The sequence below is a fragment of the Myotis lucifugus genome, unplaced genomic scaffold, assembly GCF_000147115.1.
Source record: "Myotis lucifugus unplaced genomic scaffold, Myoluc2.0 scaffold_57, whole genome shotgun sequence".
Lineage (NCBI taxonomy): Eukaryota > Metazoa > Chordata > Mammalia > Chiroptera > Vespertilionidae > Myotis > Myotis lucifugus.
The window spans coordinates 2,161,211-2,184,405 of NW_005871105.1; positions in this window are offsets into that span (position 1 = coordinate 2,161,211).

Here is a 23,195-nt window from a genome sequence, read left to right on the forward strand (position 1 = left end):
CATATCAAATTAGGTAACATATTCAATGAGTTTTCTTGCTTCATAATTATAAACTTGCCATTAGTCTTCCCCAGCCTATTTTTCATTGGGTAAACAGCTGTGGGATCTGTGATTAATATGGTATATATGGCCTGCAGTGAGCCCTGAACCTCGATATATGTGAGAAAGGAATATCATGGGGGTCTCTGATCCAGTGGACAGAGCCAGTAGGGCACTCAGAGGCTCAAGAATGAGTGGAGCGGATTAAGGGCTGAGATGACATGCAGAAGGAGTTGGAGTTAGAAAGGAGCAAGTAGGAAGGGAAGGAGAGAGTGGAAGCAGAAAAGAGGTAGAAAGGCCAGGAGTAGTGGGATGGGATTGTGGACCATGTGGAGGTCCACATACATAGTTCAGGGTGTCTGTATAGGATTGAGAAGGTTCCTTTGGCTCAGCTTCATTATTATCAATTGATTGCCAAATCCTAGACCTGGATCTCCAGTTTACAAATTTTACTTTGACAAAGGAAGGAATGTGAGAATGTGGGTCATGTGAGGTCTGAGTGGCTGTGTACTCTCTCAAAAATAGGGAAAAGGAAGGAATTGAATTAACAAAAAATTAGAATATTACTGTTAAGTTCTTTTTCTCTGAACTTTCTCTATTCCAGTATCAACCTCTTCCTTCAATCAAGCAAGTTGCTGATTGTGCAGTTGGAAAATATTGAATAAATAATAATAACAAAATACTAATATGTATGAGGAATATGGTCACAGATATTTTTAGGGAAGCCTTGGTACAATTTGACCTAAAAATTTGCCCCCTCCCCCCCATGGCTGAATACATGTGGTTCTTTTAGTGAAGGCACAGGAGAAGGCAAGAAATGTGAGTTGCAAAAAAATAAAACCTTGTGTGAAACATATCTTTATAGACATGCTGCCTCTTTTAACTACCTCTCTCCTCTTCCTCCTCCTCCTCCTCCTCCCCCTCCTCCTCCTCCTCCTCCTTCTTCTTCTTCTTCTTCTTCTTCTTCTTCTTCTTCTTCTTCTTCTTCTTCTTCTTTGGCATTCAGTTTTGACTAGCTACCAGTGAGCAGCACTTGGTCACTCGGGCATTGTTGTAAAACCTCCTTTAAATGTACAATAGATGTGCCTTCATTCTTTTTCAAAACCCCAAGGGTTGACTGTCAGGGATCACACTTCATCTCTTGTTCTCTTCATTCTAGGACTTTCCTATTGAGAGACTTTCAGTGAGCTAAGGGAGATACATCACTCACCCTCTTTCTCAAGCATGTATTCATTCAATGTCTAACTATAGACATGAGGTAGCATTACTGGAAAATGCAGAACCACGAAGGGAAGCGCATTCTATTATCCATGGTATCACTCTCTTCTACTCCAAATCTGCCGTTTTTCCACAACGTTGATATTCCCTGCCTTGGCTCAAGCGAAATACTCCTCTCCCTTTTATTCCACACGGTATTGGCCACAAAATCCCTCTTTGTCATCTTCTCTACCTCAGTTTAGGATCTTGGAAGTCTCACGCTTGGTTTTTGCTTTCCTCTTTTCTCCTTTATAATCTTCTTTCAATGTTTTCTCATTGCAGCCCAGGTGATAATTCTATAAGTCAAAACTGTCACTCCTCTCTTTAAAATTCACAGCTTCTTCCAATTGCCCCAGAATAAGGGCATGGCCTAAAGCTAACTTATATCATTTCCCCTTGCACCCCTACATTCCTTTCTGGCCTTATAGCGTTCCACCTTCCTCTTGTCTTGTGTTCAAGCCAATCTACAGTTTCATAAATGTTGTGGAAGGAAGGAAGGAAGGAAGGAAGGAAGGAAGGAAGGAAGGAAGGAAGGAAAATGAAAGGAAAGGAAAGGAAGAAGGGAGGGAGGAAGGAAGAGAGGGAGGGAGGAAGGGAGGGAGGGAGGGAGGGAGGGAGGGAGGGAGGGAGGAAGGAAGGAAGGAAGGAAGGAAGGAAGGAAGGAAGGAAGGGAGGGAGGAAGGGAGGGAGGAAGGGAAGAAGGACCACTTCTAAGGGGAGCAAAGGGTCCAAGAGAAAGATTGTGCCTCTTCCTTTTAAAACAATGCAACCTGGTTTCATTTGTCCTGAGCCAGAGCAATAAAGGCTTTGTATTTATTTCTCTTAGGAGGTTTCCAATCAGTTATGTCTTGGGGGTGTGCATTTATCTCTGTCTCTTTTCCTCTTGGACCCAGTGGGCAATGGAGGCCATTTTGGTCTAAATGTCAGTTCTGAATGGGTACAGCCGAGCTGTCTCCCAGTGACATCTTTCTGTGAAGATTGCTTTATACAGGAGAGGTATTCCAATCACAGATCTCATTTAGAGAATTATTTCGCTTCCAACACCAGCCACCAACAGCTGATAATGCCACTGTAGTCATTCTTTGTACCAGTAAAACAAAGGACACTAATCCTTTAAAAGCAGCATTGAGCTTAAATCTGTAATAATCATCCAAGACAATTACCAGTAACCTAGTAATTATTCTAAAGTGAAGTTTTCAGTCTTGCTAAATGAGTAGGTGTGGTTTGGGTATTCCTTAATCTTCTCACACCTATTTATAAATAGGTTTATTTCTAAGTACCAGGTGTCTTTTTCCTAAAAATAAGAATACTATGGCTCCATGCGTTGTGCTCTGACACAGCATGAATGGAAAATTCACACTGACAGTAATACTGTTAAATAATAACAAGGGTACATTGGTTCACTCACTAAATATTTATTGAGTATTTATTACATGCCAGCACAGTTCTAGATGAATACTAGTACAATGAATATTTGTTTGAAGATACAACAAACAGATGAGTCAAAAACCTCCATGCTCATGGGCCCATTGTTGTCACAATTGTACTTGCCTATTTGGTCTGCAAAACAACCTTGTGAGGTAGATACAGCTATTACCCTCCTCATGAATTAAGAGAACACAAGCTCAGAATGTCTTGATGACTTAAACAGGAAGTGGCAGACCTGAGGTCAGAAGCAAGGTCACCTGGTACTAGTGCCAGTGTGGTATTTGCACTATCTCATTTTTTCTGTGGCAATCCAGTTCCTCCAGCCAGTAAACCTCATGTGTTGTGCACCAGGAATGAAGACAGCTAAAGTGCCCCACCACTGGGAGACCCACTGTTTTTTGATTGGCTTCCCTTTCTTTGTACCTCTGATGACTTTTGGCTTCCTCCGTTGACTCCTGCCTTTTGTCTTTTCTACCTTTTCCTCCTTGTATCCAGACAGCATTCTTGAGCAGCTTTCCATTCAAGGACGGAAGTCCCCATTGCACGGATCCTCTCCAATACATTCCCTATTTGATGACTAAACTAATGTATCTAATAATAGGCCCTTGGGTAAAATGACTAGAGGTGGAATTTTATTTGTACTAATCAGGATAAGGGTACTGTTGATGTAGGAGAAATAAAATAAGACAACATACTTATTTTTATACTTTATTTTACTAATAACACATGTGGAGAGTGAGTAATTTTTATTTGTATGAAGTTATATCACTTGGTTTCCAAAGCCCCATTTCCCTTAAACCGGTCCTGGAAAATGTGCAGCTGGGATTTTAATAAAGCTAGAAGCAAAGCCGGTGTCTAGAGCAGCGGTTCTCAACCTGTGGGTCGCGACCACTTTGGGGGTCGAACGACCCTTTCACAGGGGTCGCCTAAGACCATCGGAAAACACATATATAATTACATATTGTTTTTGTGATTAATCACTATGCTTTAATTATGTTCCATTTGTAACAATGAAATTGGGGTCACCACAACATGAGGAACTGTATTAAAGGGTTGTGGCATTAGGAAGGTTGAGAACCACTGGTCTAGAGTTCCCGTTACATGGTGGAGTTGAGTCTGGTACATCATCAGGCTAGGCCCAATCAGCCTATTGTGTGGGTAACCATATGGCTGTGTGCCACGTGGGCAAATTCAGGGGAGCGCATGTGGCACAGGAGAGCCAGGAGTGTAAGGGGGCCAAGAGAGCAAACTCCCTCTCTTTAGGAGTTTAAATATTAAATCTTCCTGCACTTGCAGCAGCCACACCTATTCTGGCCAGTGGCTTGTATCCAGACCTTACTGGGCATGCATTTATTGTCCATTCCCTTCCCTCAGCGATCTGCGAGGAGCAAACCGGGAGAGCGTTTAACTGCAGCTTTCTGGCAAAGCTGTACAAATGGCAAGCCTATGTTATCTGGCCTTCCCTTTGCTCCTTTTCTGGTTATTACAACGGTATCACTCTTACTTCACACACCAGTCTAGACCAGTTAGGGGGTCCCCAAGGCCAAACTCACGCCAACCTAGTTGACTACAAATTTGGGGGCCCCTATGGACTCCCTCAGGTTTGCTAATTCACTAGAATGACTCACAGAACTCGATAAAACGCTCTATATAACAATTACAGTTTTATTATAGCAAGAGCATGCAAATTGGAATCAGCCAAGGGGAGAGGCACATAGGGGCAAGTCTAAGAGGGGTTCAAATGTGAAGCTTCTGTCATTCTCAGGGATGTGTTAACCGCTTCATATCATAGCATGAAAACACCCAAAGAGTATTGCCAACCAGGGCAGCTCAACCAAGCGGTGGCATCCCGAGTCTCAATGAGTGTTTCTGTGTCTAGGCCTGATGGGTCAAATAATTGGCCAAGTGGTTGAACGCAATCTCCAGTCCTCCTCCTTCCCCGGAGGTAGGGCTGATATTGTGGCTCAAAGCCTACATCCTCTAATCACAGGCTTGGTCTTTCTGGTGGCCAGCCCTTAGCCAGAGTCATCTCATTAACATAAAGTAACCAGGTGTGGTCCAGGGACCCACCAGGCATTATAATAATACTCATTCACCTGGGAAATTCCAAGGGTTTAGAACAGTGGTTCTCAACCTTCCTAATGCCGCGACCCTTTAATACAGTTCCTCATATTGTGGTGACCCCCAATCATAAAATTATTTTTGTTGCTACTTCATAACTGTAATTTTGCTACTGTTATGAATCGTAATGTAAATATCTGATATGCAGGATGTATTTTCATTGTTACAAATTGAACATAATTAAAGCATAGTGATTAATCACAAAAACAATATGTAATTATATATTCAATATGTGTTTTCCGACGGTCTTAGGCGACCCCTGTGAAAGGGTTGTTTGACCCCCAAAGGGGTCGTGACCCACAGGTTGAGAACCGCTGGTTTAGAAGTTACCTCCCTGGAACCATGGACAGAGGCCAGCTAAATTCTTCATGACCCAAAGCACAGCACTGGGAGGTGGTGAACAGGGATGCCCGAGCTTGGAGGTGAATTTTATGACTTTTTTTTTTCTGTCAGCAACACTGTTTCTGTTACCAGGCAGTAGTCTCACTATTACAGGAAAGGTAAGAATTTTCTTCTGGCATTTCTGCAAATAACTACACACTAAGTCAGGAAAGGTAACAGCGGAAAGAGTGAGTGTCTAAATTAGGAAGCTAGAGAGCTCTAAGTGATGGGGGCTGCTGGTGAGCACAGCACAGCAATTTGCAATGAACTCCCTTGCAGACCACGCCAACCCAGACTCCATAACAAGAGAGTATCAGCTGTGTGGACGGAGGACCGCAGAACTCTGCAGTGGCGAAGCTTTTATACAACCAACATGTAAATTACAGTGCTTGTGAATTGGGGTTGGTTCACATGTAAATGAGAACCCAGATCTGCCTTTGAAAAGAATTGGTATCTAGGAACTAAAGACTGTATTGAGGTGCTTGCAAATAATTGTGAGGGAGAGAGCGAGCTGTTGTAATTCTAAGGGACTTCTAGAAGGAAGAATAATGAGGGGCGGGTGAAGGAGGGTAGGATATGACATCAGAAGAAGCAACCTTTCATGGAAATCTGCCTGTGTGCCACTAATGTAAGTCTCTCCAAGTAAGAGCAAGCAAATGAGACAACAGCCAGGAGGTCTAAACAAAGGCTGGCATGAAGTCTTTAGGGAAGCTTATTATGCAGGAATGGAGCCTTTTATTTTACCCAGCTGGCTGTTCTATTTTTCAGGGCTGGCTGTTAAAAATGTGCACATGACACACTTGTGTGTATAACTCGCTAAAACATGGGAGTTCCTATTGTGTTCAAGCCCTCTGTTCTCTGACATGGAAGCCCCTCATGTCTGATGAGTAGAATCAGGATTTTCAGCGGAAGGAGGAAGAGGTGAAGTTATGCTTAATTTGGCCTGACCTCTGTATCTGAGTACCTGAATGTTTGCCACATTGATTGGTTTTGCCTTCTCACTGGCGTGCTGCCTTTACCCTTCACTCGCTAACTAGAAGTCAGAGATGGGGTTTTATAATTACGAGGGCAGCTTTAAAATTGTTGCTGCTGGTTTAAGCAACATAAACTGGTACACAAGAACAATTTATAGCAAGGACTTGTGTTCTTTAAAAAAAAAAAAGAATGGATTAATATTGAGATGCACAGCTGCCTGTGTTTGCAGGGTGACAGCCCTGGGCGATGAGGAATTTAAAATGTCCAAGGATGCTGAGTGACGCTTTTGCGTCATGGCACTTCAAGTTGCTTTAAGATTTAGAGAAGGCGGCCCTAGCTGGTCTGGCTTAGTGTGTAGAGCGTGGGCGCATGGACGGAAGGGTCACAGGTTGGAGTCTGAGATGTCCCTCGAAGAGGCATGGGTCTCAATCCAGAAGGGAAGCTGTAAATGAAGCTACCACTCAACAAAGCCGGATGTGATGCTGAGACTGTTGTAACTAAGCCAGTTATTAATAACAGGAAAGGATCAAAAGGAAGGCTGGTCTTATAGACATGCCATGCGTGCAGCTTTGCCAGGAATCTGCAGTTGAACTCTTTAGCCCATCCCTCCTTCCTAGATGTTGAGGGGAGAGGGAGCAGGACTGAAAGTCCCAACCCCTCTGAACACTTGGTTGGCTCCCCTGACAACCAGCCCCCATCCGTAGGGGCCTTCTAATAGTCACCTTGTTAACATAAACTCAGGTGTGGTTGAAGGTGATAGTTATGAATAACAAAAATACACTTTTTTTTGCTTTTATTGCTCTGGATCTATTTCAGGAGCTGGGAACCAAAGATGCCCCTACAGCTGTAATCACTTAGGGAATGACAAAGTCCTGGGAGCTCTGTGCTGGGAACCACGGATGAAGTCCAAATACACATACATTTCTTATGATAAAACACGCCATCTCAATACCAAATTTATCTCACGAGCTGTTAACTGGGGACCTGCTGTTTCCCGGATCCTAAGGTCCAGCTGTGAGCAGTCATTTACTTATGCACAGTGCCATTTGTCTGTCCTGCCCGGACACCTGCCTAAGTTGGAGGCCGGTTCTGTGTATGTGTGCAGGGGGTGGGCTAGCAGTACCCCATGATTGTGCCCACCCAGGCCGCTGCCCTCTGTGCCCAGGCCTGGGAAGCCTGAGGGGGCACCTTTGATGCACCTGCCAAATACTCTGCTCCAGAAATAGCAGGGGGGCTGCCGCATGGTGCCGAATGAGCCCAAGTGTGTGTTTGCTGATCTATGAAAATGCCAGCCGCCTTGCAACGGGAGGCAGCTTGTCTGGAGTTATGAATGGCTCTCTCTACCCTTTCCTGTCCCTTTGTGGGAGAGAGAGAGCCTTTGAAGGGGTGGGTGTGGTCTAATGGGTCTGAGCTTGCTTTGTTTATGAGCATAGAGTATCCAAACTCAGATGACTGTTTTGGAAGCCTTGAAGTGGTTTCTGATTTAACATTTCATTTTCTATCATTCAGTTTTGCCAGCAGTTGTTTTTAACTAATAATGCCACCTAAAAAAGCCTCAGAGTTTGAAGTAGGTTACTGTGTTTTATCAGCAGATGCCTGCTAGTGAATTGATTCTGAAAGATAAACACAGGGAAGTACTGCACATTCCGTCATAGATCTAGCCTCGTAGTGCTTTCCATAGCCTGCGTGCCAGGTCAGAATCAAGTCAGGGTCCCTCCCTCCCTCCCTCCCTCCCTATCTCCTTCCCTTTCTCCTTCCTTCCTCCCTTCCTCCCTTCCTTCCTTCCTTCCTTCCTTCCTTCCTTCCTTCCTTCCTTCCTTCCTTCCTTCCTTCCTTCCGTGGGAAATGGTTGAGCTAAGATGGTAAGTCTTTTCCTTTCCAAATTCACATTACCAGAAGAAAAGCATACATGTTTATTTAGCATGAGTTCTGCTTGACACCAGAGCCTTCCTCAGGAAATGAAGGCTGAGTTATACCTGAGTACTTGACGCTAGGGTGGATGAGCTAGGAAGCCATGGAGGAATACGGTGGGGCAGAGCATGAGGTGAGTTAGTAAGCTGGAGGAAGCCCGGCAAGGCTGTTGGGTTTGCTTGGATCCTTCTTGGCGTCCTGTTGTCTTTGGAGAGAAGGCTGCTCCTTTTCTCTGGGCGCTGTTATGGGTAAGAAATGCGTTCTGAATCAGTGCAGAAAGAAAGAGCAACACCAACTTTTGGTGTATAATCCACATAATTATTTGGAGATTGATAGTCTGTGTTTGGTATACATTGTAATTCTATCTAGCTCAAACATTTGACTCGTTAAACAACAAACAAACAAAAAAACCTGCTGCTGCCAAATAAGAAAGAATCCCTGTTTATCCAGGGCAGGACTTGATATTTAACTGTACCGGTTTACTAGATCCACAGTTCTTCTAGAAGTAATGTGCAAACTGAGCTTATATCATGACCAAGACCTCTTTGTTACAGTCTACTGATGCCAGTGCCTTAGCCATTTCTGGGTAAATTTCCTTAAGATTCTGAAGGAGTCACTGTGGATTTGTCACTCTTTTAGGCCCTGGGACAATATGCTTCTCTATCCATAGCCCCCTGTGCTGGGAGAAGTCAGAAAGATGTTTAAAAGTGCTAGGAGGTCTTTGTTTTCAGATACTTTTTAACGTACGTGCACAAAAATACCTTGGATCTATGATTAAAGGAAAGGAAATTACTTGAAAATCTTTTCTCAAGAACAGTTGTTCCCCTAAAATACCTCGTCTGTTGCTGCACCGTGTCATTACCAACGTGTGGGCTGAGGAATTGTTTTGGAGCCCATTTATACGGTGTTTTCCCCACACTGAACACTATCCGTCAGCTACCATTTATTACTTTTTGATCAAACTATAGATGAAGAAATGAGTTTAGCTTCTTTTGTTACAGTGACATTTTATGGGCACATTATTTCCTCACACTGGGAAAATTAAACTTCTCGTAAGATTAAATTGCAATACTTATTGCTTTCCTTTGTTTTGAAGCATGCCGAAGTCCTCAATGCCTGTACTCCTTTCAAGGCATTTCCGCTGGGTAAATTATAGCAGCTTCAAGTCAAAGAAATTGAGAAACCATAGTGAAAGTTAATGAAGAAGAGTGTCAGAGGAACAGATTAATTGGAAATGGAACTTCACATGCAGGAACAACTTCCTCATTATTGGGCATCATAGTCAAGAGGAGATTCAGAGGAGATTTCAGAGGAAAGATGACACTCAGATAATAAAAAACTAAGGCCAGGTCTTGGGATAAAGTCTGAATGCTTGACGTAATTGGATTCAAGAGGCTGCGCCTACTCAGAGCAGAAATGGGTGATATAAACCGATGTGGGGCATATGGAGAAACGTGGATGTTTAAAGGTTTGTGATTGTGCTAGGTCACTGACCACAATCAAGATGACTAGGAATGGAGTGAGAATGTTACCTCTCAGAAGTCCAAAAGTACTGACTGATATTTTTAGGAGCTTTTAATTAACACCCTTGATATTTATTTTTTCCAGTACCAGAGGTACAGCATCTTTCTGTGCTCATGCATGAGCTTTCTTGGCTCACTTCCTAAAAAACAAAACACTCTATTCTAAATAAATAATGCTCAGGGTCAAGCTTCACTTGGATATGAAAGTTTTATTAGAATGTCAACATCTAGCATTTAGAATGTAAGAACTTGGAGAACATACAAACCTTTATTTGGGGGCAAGGAGGTGGGGGTGGGGCAAAAGCTAAAGTTGCCCTAAGTATTTTGGGAGGAGCATGTACTAGAAGGAGTTATTCTAAGTTACCTTGTCTTACAGTAAGAATAAATCACATAAAATAGAAAGGCCCGTAATATATTAGCAAACAGAGCACCAGTAACCCACTCAGAGGAGATATTTAGCAATTGTTTATGAATGAATGAAGACAGTAGTTTTGAGGCATAAAAATTTAAGCTTCTGTTGAGACATAACAGTGTAAGCTTTTCTTAGTTAACATGAAGAAATGTTTTGATGGATGGTCAGGATGTCCTGGAGGGAAGTGCACAAAAGTCAGGAAAAGAACCTGTGAGGAACCTTGTGAGACCGGTAGGTTCGTCCTCTTGCCTTCAGATGGGAGAATCTAGAAATCATGCTGCGTACTCCAGGAGCTGGGCTGCTTTTAAAGGCATCTAGGGAGGGAGATTTTCCAACCTGGCTCACTGACCTGGTGGAGGCCATTGACAGTCTTCAGAAAACTCTTCTTTATATCTATATGATCCTATTAACCAATGTCACCCCAATAAATTTGATTGATAAAATAAATAAATTTATTTAATTACAAAATTTTAAGAATAGTATTTACCTTTATTTTTAGTCCTTCATTCAGCACATACTTATTCGGGGCCTTCTCTCTGTCAGGGCTATGGGAGTCACTGGGGATACACGGAGAGCACACCAATAGAGCTCCTGTATGATAACAGGGATTAAAACCAAAAGCACTGCAAGCCTCAGATCCTACGTACAGAGTCTCTAGGGGCAAAGACAATGAAGGAGATAAAAACAAGGACATTGGAAAGGATTTTAGCTTCTGACACTACAACTACAGCAAATGATAAACACAGCCTAACTCCCAGCCAGAAGAACATAGAACCTCACATTAAAGGCTTCTGTACCTCAGTTTGTTTTATCTGATACATTATATCCAGCTTTCAACAAAAAATTACAGGAAATGCAAAAAAAAAATACAAAAAACAAAAAAAAAAACGCTGTCTGAAGAAACAATGTAAGCATCATGACCAGACTCTGAGACAGATATTTTTAGAATTACTAGATTGGGAATTTTAAAATAACTATGATCAATATGCTAAAGACTCTAATGGCAAAAGTTGACAACATGCAAGAACAAATGGGTAAAAAAAGTAGAGAAATGGAATCTCTAACAAAAGATTGAAAGGAAGTACTAGACATGAAAAACCCTGTAATAGACATGAAGACTGTCTTTGAAGGGCTCATCAGTAGTCTGGACAGAGCCAAGAAGAAAATCAGTGGACTTGAAGATGTGTCAATAAAAACTTTCAAAATTGAAATGCAAAGAGAAAAATGAGTGAAAAGAATGAAACAGAATATACAAAAACTGTGGGACAAATACAAAAGATGTAACATACATGTAATGGGAATACCAGAAGGAGAAGAAAAAGGAACAGAATAAATACCTAGAGTAATAATGGCTGAGAAACTTTGAAAAATTAATGACAGACACTAAACCACAGATCAAGGAAATTTAGAGAACAGCAAGCACAGTAAATACAAAAAAAATCTACACCTAGGCATATCATCGTTTAAACCACAGAAAAACAAACACAAAGAGAAAATCTTAAGAGAAGCCAGTGGAAGAGGAAGAAACACCTTACGTCTGGAGTCACAACATAAAATATACATTGGATTTCTCTTCAGAAACTGTGCCAACAAGAACTCCATTGTATATCTTACTGTTGCTACTCCATAGATAAGGTGTCTCCCCCTCTTTTCTGGCTTCTCTCAAGATTTTCTTGAGATACAACTGTTGGTTGGCCAGTTGCCATATAATGTGCTTGCTTTAAGCAGTGACAAAAGCAGTCATTGAGCCTGAAATAAGTAAAGAAACTCTCTTACAAGGTGATAAGCCTGGCATAAGCCTTTGTTTCTTTATCTCTTGGTAAGGAAGTGATCCAGGCCCAAGGCCCATTCTTATGTGGCTAAGTGGAGGCACATGGTATTGCATTTTCCAACAATTAACTATGTGTCCGACTTTCCTTCCCAAGTTCTTCATATTTTAGAGCCCAGAATTAAAAATTGTCTAATATCACTTAATGCTATATAATTTTACTTTTTAAAAAAGTATATTCTCTCTTCTATTCTATAGTTGTTAATATATTGCAGTGCTGGTATCATCTATATATATAAAAGCCAAGCGACCAGAACACCAGAACGATCGGAACGACTGGTTGCTTTGATACATACTGTGGCCCTGATCAGCCCCCTCTCCACCCCGATCTGTTAGCCAATAGCTAACCTCTCACGGCCCTCCCACGGCCAGCCCGGCCCCAATTTGTGCATGAATTTGTGCACCTAGCCTCTAGTCTATTAAATAATATGTCTCCAGTGTACTTACCTTTACTCAGCATAGTGTAATATATAATACTATAAACAATGAAAAAAATACTATTAGCTAACTTAAACCAAGCCCTTCTATATGCATTAAGTCATTTAGTTTTTATAGCAGTGGATACTAGTTTTATCCCTATTGTACTGATGGGAAAGCCAAGCCTCAGAGAGGCTGCAGCAGAACTTAGCCAAGCCAATAATTGGCAAAGTTTAGGCTTGAACTTGGCTGTGTACAGAGTCTACTAAATACTTAACTACTACACCTTCCCTTCTCTCTCTCTCTCCCTCTCTCTCTCTCTCTCTCTCTCTCTCTCTCTCTTTTTTTTTTTTGCCTTTGAGGAGGGAGGAATGGGAGGGGTGTGGAGGAGGAGGCAAGCCTTGTCAGGGTGTGGCCAAATGCAGAATTAAGGAATAGAAGTTTAACCTCCCTTCATGTCTGTGCTGAAGGAAAATGTGTGTGTGTGTGGGTGGGGGAAGGTCTAAGGGGGGTGGGGTCGTGATATTAAGGCTTCCATGCCTGGAGCATGACTGTGAGTTGAAAACCAGTAAAACAGCAGGATTGAAGTGTAAGACTCTGAGGTGCTTCCTTCGAGTGCTCCCACCACCGACCCCCATGTGTGTAAATGTCATTTGTAATGAATTTCACCTTCTCTCTCTTTAACACTACATTATCATCACAATAATGTCTCAGTTTTGCTTCCTGCATTTTGTCCATGTTCGTGGAATATTTTAGCCTCCAAGTGAATTTTTTTTTATTTTCCCTTGCTTACTTATATTTTGTATTGACTGTACTTGTGTTTTTCAACTTCACCTCAAAGATGTTTAGCCTCCTAAATTTTCTTTTAGTGGTTCAAGCTCTCATTCCTTCTACCGCATCAACCCATTGATGCCTTTCTCTTCCAGCCATTCACTCTCATCCACATCTCATGTGACTCAGGTTTGGAAAGAGTCATCCTATTTCAAATGAGAATCATGAGCAGTAGGGGGTGAGGACAGTTCATTTACAATATATCTGATGTCTTCATTAAATGTAAACAAATAAATAAATTTGAAAAGTAGAGTAGCTTAAGAGATATCTAATTTGCTGCACTTAATAGCCATGCAAATCTAATATGCGGTGTAGTAGAAGCCACTTGCACACAAGGTGTTTTAGATACTTCTAATTTGGTATCCAGACTCTTCTTCCCCAATAGATACATTGAGGTATTAGTTGACTTTTAAACTTACAGTTCTCTTTTATGAACTCTAGCAGCCTTTGCCTCAGAAAATGCTGAGCGTCAGTCAGCAGGTTTTATTGCCAGCACAGCTCTGCACTGATGTACAACAGGACCTAATAGTATTTACTAGTACAGTGCGCTACTCTTTTCTGGCCGGTGCTTTGCTGATGTCTTCTAATCAAGCAATGGGCTGTAACTGAAGAGCCTTTCTGTATAATGACAGCACACTGTGGGTGCCATTATGAGGAATTACATTTTTAACCACGAAAGAATGAAATGATTGCAGAGAAGCAGCATCTAGCATTTAGGATGTCATTACTTTTGTGAAATAGAATTACAGTGTATATACAATTTAAAGGCTAACCTTCACATTAAGCATCTCCATCAAGGTCATTATCTATTGTGTTTAGAGACACATCTTTGTTTCAAACTCTGGCTGTTCCAGCTGAGTCTTTCAGGTGCAGCTTTATCTATAATTCCACATTGATGAGCTTGTCACAGTGCCCCAGGAAGAAAGATTTATGCTTAAGTGTGGCAAAGCTAGCCATCGCCTATAGGCAGGAAAGGGAGAAAAAAAGAAGATTGCTGTTAGAAAGGAGGAAGGTGCATGAACCAGATAGCAGGTGTGCAATGGGCACCTGTTGGTTGACAAATGTAATTAGAAGGAAAACAACGGAACCAAAAAGGAGAAAAGGTGATAACAGGAATCAAGGGTGAAATGACAGTTTTAAGGATTAAACCTTATTCGCCTCTATTTATTCTAGAATAAAATACTTGTATTTTACATCCTAGACAACATTTAACATTAGTTTCTTATGGGCTTCATACCTTAAGGTGGATGGTGCATTTTACAGATGCCGAAACTGGCCAGCAAGCTGAACTCTGCACCACACCAGGTATTGCTTTGAATCAGAGAAAGTTCAGGTAGTTCTTGATCTTACCTCTGAAATTTTCTTCTCACACTTTCCCCCAACGACAACATAACTATGTTAGCTTAATGTAAGTCTTATAAATAATAAGAAGGAATAAATGACCAAAGAATTGGTTGACAAAATTACTTAAAGTAGAAAACAAATACGAATTGATCATATCAATAAATATTTGGCTAAGGTTAATCAAAGTGTTAATATTAAAAATGTTTGAAAGTTAGTAAAATGTTTTTTATTCCAGTCAAATAAAAAATGTAAAACATCACTTTACCTTCAATTCATTTAAAAAATATTTTTATTGAATTAATAGAGGAAGGGAGAGGGAGAGAGAGATAGAAACATCAGTGATGAGAGAGAATCATTGATGGCTGCCTCCTTCACACTCCACACTGGGGATCGAGCCCACAACCCAGGCATGTGCCCTGACCAGGAATCAAACCATGACCTCCTGGTTCATAGGTCAACGCTCAACTGCTGAACCATACTGGCAGGGCTTCAATTCATTATTTTAATTTAAAGATTAACTGTTGAACTGTTGGAATTAAACATGGACATTTTCACTTCCTCTTTTAAATAATTCAAATATGCAACTGAAAGGCAGAGTTAGTAGTTCCTTGATAAATAAGGCTTGGGAGACACAATATTTCAAACTGTCCCTTTGTGTAGTGTTTCCAGGTACCCTTTATACCCCGTGGCTCTCTCCCTGCCATACTGAAATGCAGGCTGGGTGAGGGGTATGCAAAGGAGATTGTGAAGGATATTAGAAAGGAGCTCTGGCATGACCTTCAGCTATGGTTTCTCAGGCAGACCCATTTCGGAAACCATGCCTAGGGGAGCTGATGATTTGCATATTAATTGTTTTCCAACCATGCTTGCAAACCTCTATAAAGGTTCTGTGGGTATGCTAACCCAGTTTGAAGACCATCTCTATATATAAAAGCCTAATATGCAAAGTGTCCCCTTGGGAGTTTGACTGACCAGGAGTTCACTTGTTCACTAAGATGTGCGCTGACCACCAGGGGGCAGCGTGGGATGAAGGAAGGCCCTGGCTGGCAGCCAGCAGCCGGGGGAGGGAGGTCCCAGCTGGCAGCCACTAGGGACCCTACCCGTGCACTAATTTTGTGCACCGGGCCTCTAGTTGGGTTATAAAATTAATGCATGTGTGGTCAACATTTTGCAACTTTGCATTTAATGAAAATCTTGAAGAAATAAAGTCCATCTGAGGGCATTAAATATATATTGATGGAATATAGTGCCTATAATTAATTTATTTCAAGCCATATGTACTACAAGCTAAAATTCACAGAATAAGCAGTGCATGCCCAAAAGAAGGGACTTGACAATTTGCATTTCTCTGATGACTAGTGATATAGAGCATGTTTTCATATTCTTCATGGCCATTCATATATCTTGTGAGGTGTCTGTTCAAACTTTTTGTCCATTTTTAAATTGGGTTGTCTTTAAAACAAATTTTTGAAAGAATACAAGAGTCTTTGAGTTCTCATGAATGCCTTCTTATGTGGGGAAGTAACAAACTTGCTAGGTAAACACAACAGAATTCATTTCAGGAAGGGACAGAGCTGGGAGTTAATGACCTTTATTCCCCCAGGATGGCTAAATGATGTACTACTCTGCATCATTTACTAATACCCATGGCAAGATGCAAATGAAAGGCCCTGAGATGAAAATGGCAACTTCTTGGGATAGATATGTCCTTCCTTCCTTCCTTCCTTCCTTCCTTCCTTCCTTCCTTCCTTCCTTCCTTCCTCCCTTCCTCCTTCCCTTCCTCCCTTCCTCCCATCCTTCCCTCCCTCCCTCCGTCTCTCCCTCCTTCCTTCCCTCCCTCCTTCAGACATATTGGTGTGAGAGATGTTGACAAATCTATATGGGATAAATCTCAAAGCACAGACGGTTTGAAATAAGTTAAATATTTCTCAATGATCATTAAATTTTATGTTAGAAGAAAAGAAATGTGGCACATGCATTCTGCTTTTTAAAGATTTAAAATGGGATATTTATATACAAGTTGATGTAAAATAATTCAGTAGTTATAAACTTTCTTATTTTAGAGAAAAAAATAGATTTATATATTATTGGCTGATCTACAATAATGCTGTCTAATACACAATAGTTTTGTACTACTAAGTCATTACCACAAAGTATTTATTCAGAATCATTGTGTGTATTGTGAGAGGTACCCACAAGAATTACACAACATAATCCCAATATCCTGGGAGCTTACCTAAAATATGTGGGAAACATACACTGTGCTCGTTTCTATAGGATAAAACAATAGGCATACATTTTTGAAGGACATTTTCCATAGACCACTGTGCCTTATCTTTTATAAGTATCCAATTCACATTACATAAATAACTTGCATTTTAGACTACAAGCATAATAAATTGATTGTACAACAGATGGAGAGACAAGAGATAAAATGAATTAGGAAGTCAAACATGATGAAAGTCTTTGTGAAAATAATAAGGTTACATATTGAAAAGGATAATCTTTGAAATGGAAACCAGAAAAGATTAACTGGCATTAAAAAAAAATAGCAGCTTCCAGCCACAGCACCTTGAACGACTACTCCACCCTCTAGGCTCAGGTTGGATCAGATGAGCCTCTAATTCAAGAGCATCTCCTCATTCCTTCTGGGCTAATTTGATACCAATAATAAACATGCAAATGGTTTCCCACAGTGCATAGTGCCTGGCATAGAATAGGCAGTTGGTAGAATTTTGATGAGCCACTTGGAAATTCTCAAGAATCCAAAAAATTGTATCCAAAACTTTTATTAAGAAATATTTTATGTCTGGTGACAAGCAATAGAGTTAGCTGAAATGCAGCCTGAATTATGTGGATAATTCCTGAACATCTATTTGCATTAGTACAAATACCACCTCTTCAGCTAGTCACCAACTCGTCACAGAGAAACAAATGTAACTCATTCAGAGCATCATTGAGAACTTACTTTGTATTACAGATAACTCCACAGTTCCCTTAAAGATGCATGCTGATGCTTCCAACACCCTCAAAAGTAGGGAGTTTCCTTTATATCTATAGATGTAAACTTAGGAGGGAAGGATTTGGTCATATTATTCTTACAGTTTTCCAACACTTTTTTCTACATAATTCAGACCTTGTGAACATGAGTTGTTGGATTTTGTCTTCTGCTTATAAGTAATTTCCACATTTTCTCAAGATAATTCAAAATAATGAACAAGGGCTCAAACCCTTGATTCATTGCACATTAAACATGAAGACCTGAATGGAGAAATAGAGATGATAGAGGGTGATGGATGAATTGAAGACTCATGGAAGGACCAACCAGCCCTTGCACGATTGCACCCTGAAGTGAAAGGACAGAATTAATTTCATTAAGATTCTGAGAATCTATACTAATAAAAGGGTAATATGCTAATTAGATCGGGTTGACCGGCCATCTTCTGGACGTCCAACTTCCTTCTGGACAAAGACATGGTGGTGGGGACCAAGGCAGAGGCAGTTAGGGGCAATCAGGCCAGCAGGGGAGGGCAGTTGGGGGTGAGATCAGGCCAGCAGGGGAGGGCAGTTGGGGGCGAGATCATGCCATCAGAGGAGGACAGTTAGGGGCAATCAGGCAGGCAGGCAGAGGTAATTAGGGGGGATCAGGCAGGCAGGAGAGAGGTTAGGGGCAATCAGGCAGATAGGCAGTGGCAGTTAGGGGCGATCAGGCAGGCAGGCAGGTAAGCATTTAGGGGCTAGCGGTCCCAGATTGCAAGAAGTATGTATGACTGCAGGTTTAGGCCCGATCCCCCCTGTGGGATCGGGCCTAAACCTGCAGTCAGACATCCCCCAAGGGGTCTCCGATTGGAGAGGGTGCAGGCTGGGCTGAGGGAACCCCTCCCCGCCCCGTGCTTGAATTTCATGCACTGGGCCACTAGTTTAATAATAAAAGGTGCCCTTTGCCTTGGCTGCCAGGACTCTCTATCAAACTTAAATCTAAATCTAATAACTCAGTAATTATATCTAATTTCTGGCATAATTATCCCTAATTTCTGGCATAATTATCCCTTTTCTTTCTTTCTTTCTTTCTTTCTTTCTTTCTTTCTTTCTTTCTTTCTTCCTTTCCCTTCCTCCCTTCCTTCCTTCCAACTGTTGTCCTTTAAACTCCCTTTTTAATGTAAATGTTCTATCAGAACATTTATAATAGTAATATATACTATATATTTTTGTTTAGTATTTATTTTAAGTGATTTCAAGGTTTTTTAAAAAATATACATGGGACAAATTAAAAATAATAATAATTAAAAGAGGTATAGCATTAGAAGTTATCAAAAAACCCAGAATTAGGCAAAAATTGATTTGTTTTAGCACCTGTTTCTTGTGTCTACCCCTGATTTATTATGAGCATTAGTATGGAGATGTTCGCTGCTTTATTTTATGTGGGGTTCAAGAGGAGCTATTCAGAGTTATAAATTAGAATTTGTGGCACTACTCTATTTTCAGAAAGTTAGAAGGGACTAATAAAAACAACTATTACATTCTGAAAACACATGATATAGCCACCATGATAATGGTGATCTCTAGTGATCTAATCTTCACAAAACCACTGTGAGTTATCATGGTCATCATTTCATGGCTGAGAAAACTGAAGCCCATGAACATTATGGGCTATTGCTCAAGGTGACACCACTAGTAAGTTGCAGAATAAGGATTTGAACCCAGTGCTGCCTGGCTACATTCTCCACTGTACCAATGCTGCCTTCTTAAGGATTATTTCGGCAAACTATCCTCTCATCTCGAAAAACCACCTTTAAGTCATCCGTGTAAATGAGAAATTATTTTGTCTTCAAAGACAGTACTAACATTTCCTTAGAGATGCATTTTGATGCTTAACATTCCCCTCAAAGTTATGAAATTCCTCTTTGTATCTAAATTTATCGTTTATATAATCTTCTGTGTTTTTTCCTCTTTTGTCTTTTTCTCAGTTGAGGGAAAGACACGCTGACACACTGTGATATACATAAGGGAAAATACAATTCTCAGATCTTTAAGACACCAATAAAATAAAAACTACCAGATGACTTAGTAACAATACAATTGGGGATTTCGGAGTAAGTTCCTCATACATTCCATGTTTGAATAGCTGTCCTGGTCTTTCATAATCCAGGGTTGCCATCAAATCTAATAAGAAAGATTTCAGAGTTATATTTTCTCTATCATTGAAACTACCCTCAGAAAATGGGAAGCTGATAAAAATGAACTCTCCCTTTACTGTGAGAATGCAATTTAGTGCCCAATGATACTATATTTTTATATCACAACTGAGGCAAAAGAATGATATAATGGTTTTTCTAAATGAAGAATTTAGTGTGATATTTTTGCATGTCCAATATAAGAACATTTCTACTCCAATTCCATCATTTCTCTTCTTCTTCTTTTGTTTTATTAAGAATAAATTGAAATGCAACTAAAACACAAACTCCATTGTTAGGTAGTATCATGCCGCTCAGCTGTGGTGAGCTCACGACATCATGGAAGCTTGATTTCCAATGGCTAGTTGCCCTGCACTTGTTGATCAGAAAGGATTCAGTACTAAACAAAGATGCTCATTAAACAGACTTCTGCTCAATCAGAGAAACTTTATTTTCCTCCATTAAGTAAGGTACCAAGTGCAATTCTGCCAGCTTCCAATTTAACCCCAGCAATGGGAATCTGAGAGAGCTTGGATAAGTGAAATGTACAGGATAAAGAAAGTTTGCTCTTATTGTGTGCTTTCAATGCACTACTTTGCCAAACTTTTAGCCAGAGCTGCCAACAAATAACGGAATGAGCTTATTTGGGTCTCCAGACCTTTATCCCTACCCACTCCTGCCCTTCATCCCTCATGAAGGAGCTAACAAGTTGTGCCATGGCCAAACAGCAGGCGGCAGAAAAGAAATGGAGAGAAAAGCAGAGTCAAGTTCATTCCAGACCCTGGCTAATTGGCGTCCAGATAATTAAGAGCTGGCTTTAAAAATAAAATGCCCAACACCTAACAGAGGCTCAGCTATGAATAGGGCACAGGGAAGTGCATTGAAAATTTTGGAACAGTTAGCCATTAGTAGGAGTGCAAGGCTATGGGCTAAAAGCAGGAAGTCAGGTAGAAGAAGAGGCCCTGATAGGAGAGGGAGAATGAGACAGCTAGCTGGCAGCAGCAAATTCATCTAACAGCTAGAAAAAAGATCAGTTTTCAGTTTAAGTGATGAGATGGTAGGTAATGGATAGTTTGAATAGGATTTGTTCTCATAAGGCCTTTTTTTCAAGCTTGTTTTATGTTCCATTTGTGTGTGCATGATAAACACCTATCCGCTACCTAAAGAGAAAACCCTGAGAGAAACACTTCTCTGGCCATGTCTCCAGGCTCAATTACAGCGGAGAGTCAAGTCAATTACCCAGAAGACTGAAAGGAAAATAATCTCCCTTTTGCCTGAATTAACAGGCAAATTCAACCCCAAGCTTACACTTTGGGTTACCTTTAGCACTTAACTATGGTTGGGTAGAGTTGATGATCAAAGGTAAATATTTGGTAGGTCTTATAAAACCATTCTTAGAAATTCAATACCAAATGACTGAATTTTTTTTACAGTTGCCATAGAGATGGATTCTACACAAATAGGTATTTAATAAATGGCAAGGAAAGAAATTGCCTGTGTGCTCTTTAAAGAGATGACTCCTGTCTGTGCCTTGCTGGTCTACAGATAATGCTTTGGAAAATGCCAATTTCGACTCAATGGATGTCTGTAATGCTAGGTCCTCCCTGAAAACAATGATAGGCTCCCAGGCTCAAAATGGAAAACATTTCTGAATTGACACCTCGCAGACTGCAGTGAGCTCCTATCATTGTCAAAACATCCTGCCATTTACTTGAATGAGCGTTCACTGTTACACCCTTGGTGAGAGTTCCTGGAAACTCTAGATTGAAATGACAATTCTGGAGGCATTTACTTTTAGATGGACTATGGGACCCATTGTAATAAGAACTTCAGGGGTCTGCTTAGTCAGCTCAGGTTAAGCAGTGTTAGCCAGGCCTGCTGCTGTCTTTTGGGAGGCGGAGTGGTCAGTAAGTGGTCAGTCCTACACACAGCAAATTGACCTCTGCAAATGCATCTTGAGCAGAAACCCAAATCACAGACTTGAATAAAGCTGCATTTTGAGTGGCATTTGGCTCATGAGGGATTCCCAGGGTCCCTCAGGGTATTTCTGTTTTTGTTCAAGGACCAGGAATTCTGGGAGACAGAGAGAGATGGCACCTGAACTAAGAACCAGGGTATCTGAGTTCCAGGGTTGTCATTAGCAAGTTGTGACTTTGGATTATTCACTTAGCCTCTCTGAGTTTCATTTTCCTCAACTGTCACATGAAAAGGGTGGGCTATATGATTCTTAAGGTCACTCAATCTCTTGAAATCTCATGATCTTAAATTAGTATGTAAGTACCCTTTGGTCTTAAAGGCAAAGACTATTAAATCTGCTGGATTTGGTTTCAAAGATAAAATCGTGGAAGTTCTGGGCTAACCCTTCTTTTTCTCTGAACTGTGCTCTCCAGGCTGGGAGGCGAAGAGTACTCCCTATGGTATTGGGCCTACATATCCCTTTCTGTCCTTAGAGAGGAGAGAAATAAAATATTAGCAGCTATACCCTCACTGGAAGGAAGAGGAGAATCTGTACTGTTTCCCCCGGCTGAGGTCTGAGGCCTCTGTGTTGTTCCTGAGCTAGGTCCACACTGACTTGACCCGCTTTGTGGTGACATCCAAAGGTCACCTGCCATGAAGGTTCTAAACCGAATGAAAACCCCATCTTTATTCACAGTCACTTTTCTCCCTTCATCTTTGGTAAAACCCAAGTGCATATGTTCAAATCTATGTAGGGAGCACATTAACAAAATTTCATGTATTCTCAAGATATCACTAAAAATAAACTGTGAAAATGACTAACAGCTATAATTATAAATGTTATTTTTTATGACATCCAAGCTATTTCTTTCTACTACTTCATATTTTTCACAATGTGCAAAATAGATGACAGCAGGAAGAATGAACAGTAAATTACCATGAAGCAAAACCCGATGAACCAAGAACCATGGACAAAAGAAATGTTGGAACAGGGAATCCTGCAGCTCAACTTCTCATATTACTCTCACATTCCAGTAATCTCAACTGCATAGCAACTCTTTGCACAAATTCACGTGTCTTCAGATACGCAGATGTGAGTATGTGTTTGCAGGTGTGTGTGTGCATACACACCCGCGTGTGCCTGAGCGTGTGTATGTTAAGAGGAAAATCAAGAACACATTTAAAGAAAAAAAAAATGGTGTTTTTAGTAGTAGGCAGTCAGGTTTTGTTTCTGGTTTCTGATTGAAAGCTACTAGCTAAAATCAATTGCTATAGGCAGTAATGTGTCACTTTTCCCTGCCCACGCTCATAACTTTACATAAATATTTGGAAAAAGATATCAATTATATATATACAATTGAAACACTTTTTTTTACTCATTTATTTATTTTTGTCACATACTGTAGACGTTGTTTGTCTTTATAGGTGATATACAGCTATTCATTGACATTTTTGTGAAAGGTTAAAATGAACAAACTTTGCTGTTGAGAAAGTTTTTTTTCAATGTCTCTACTCAAGGTTTAATTGTATAATTGTTTAATTGAATGGAGCAAGAACTAGACTCTGACTGACCTTGTTTATTTGTGAGCATATACTAA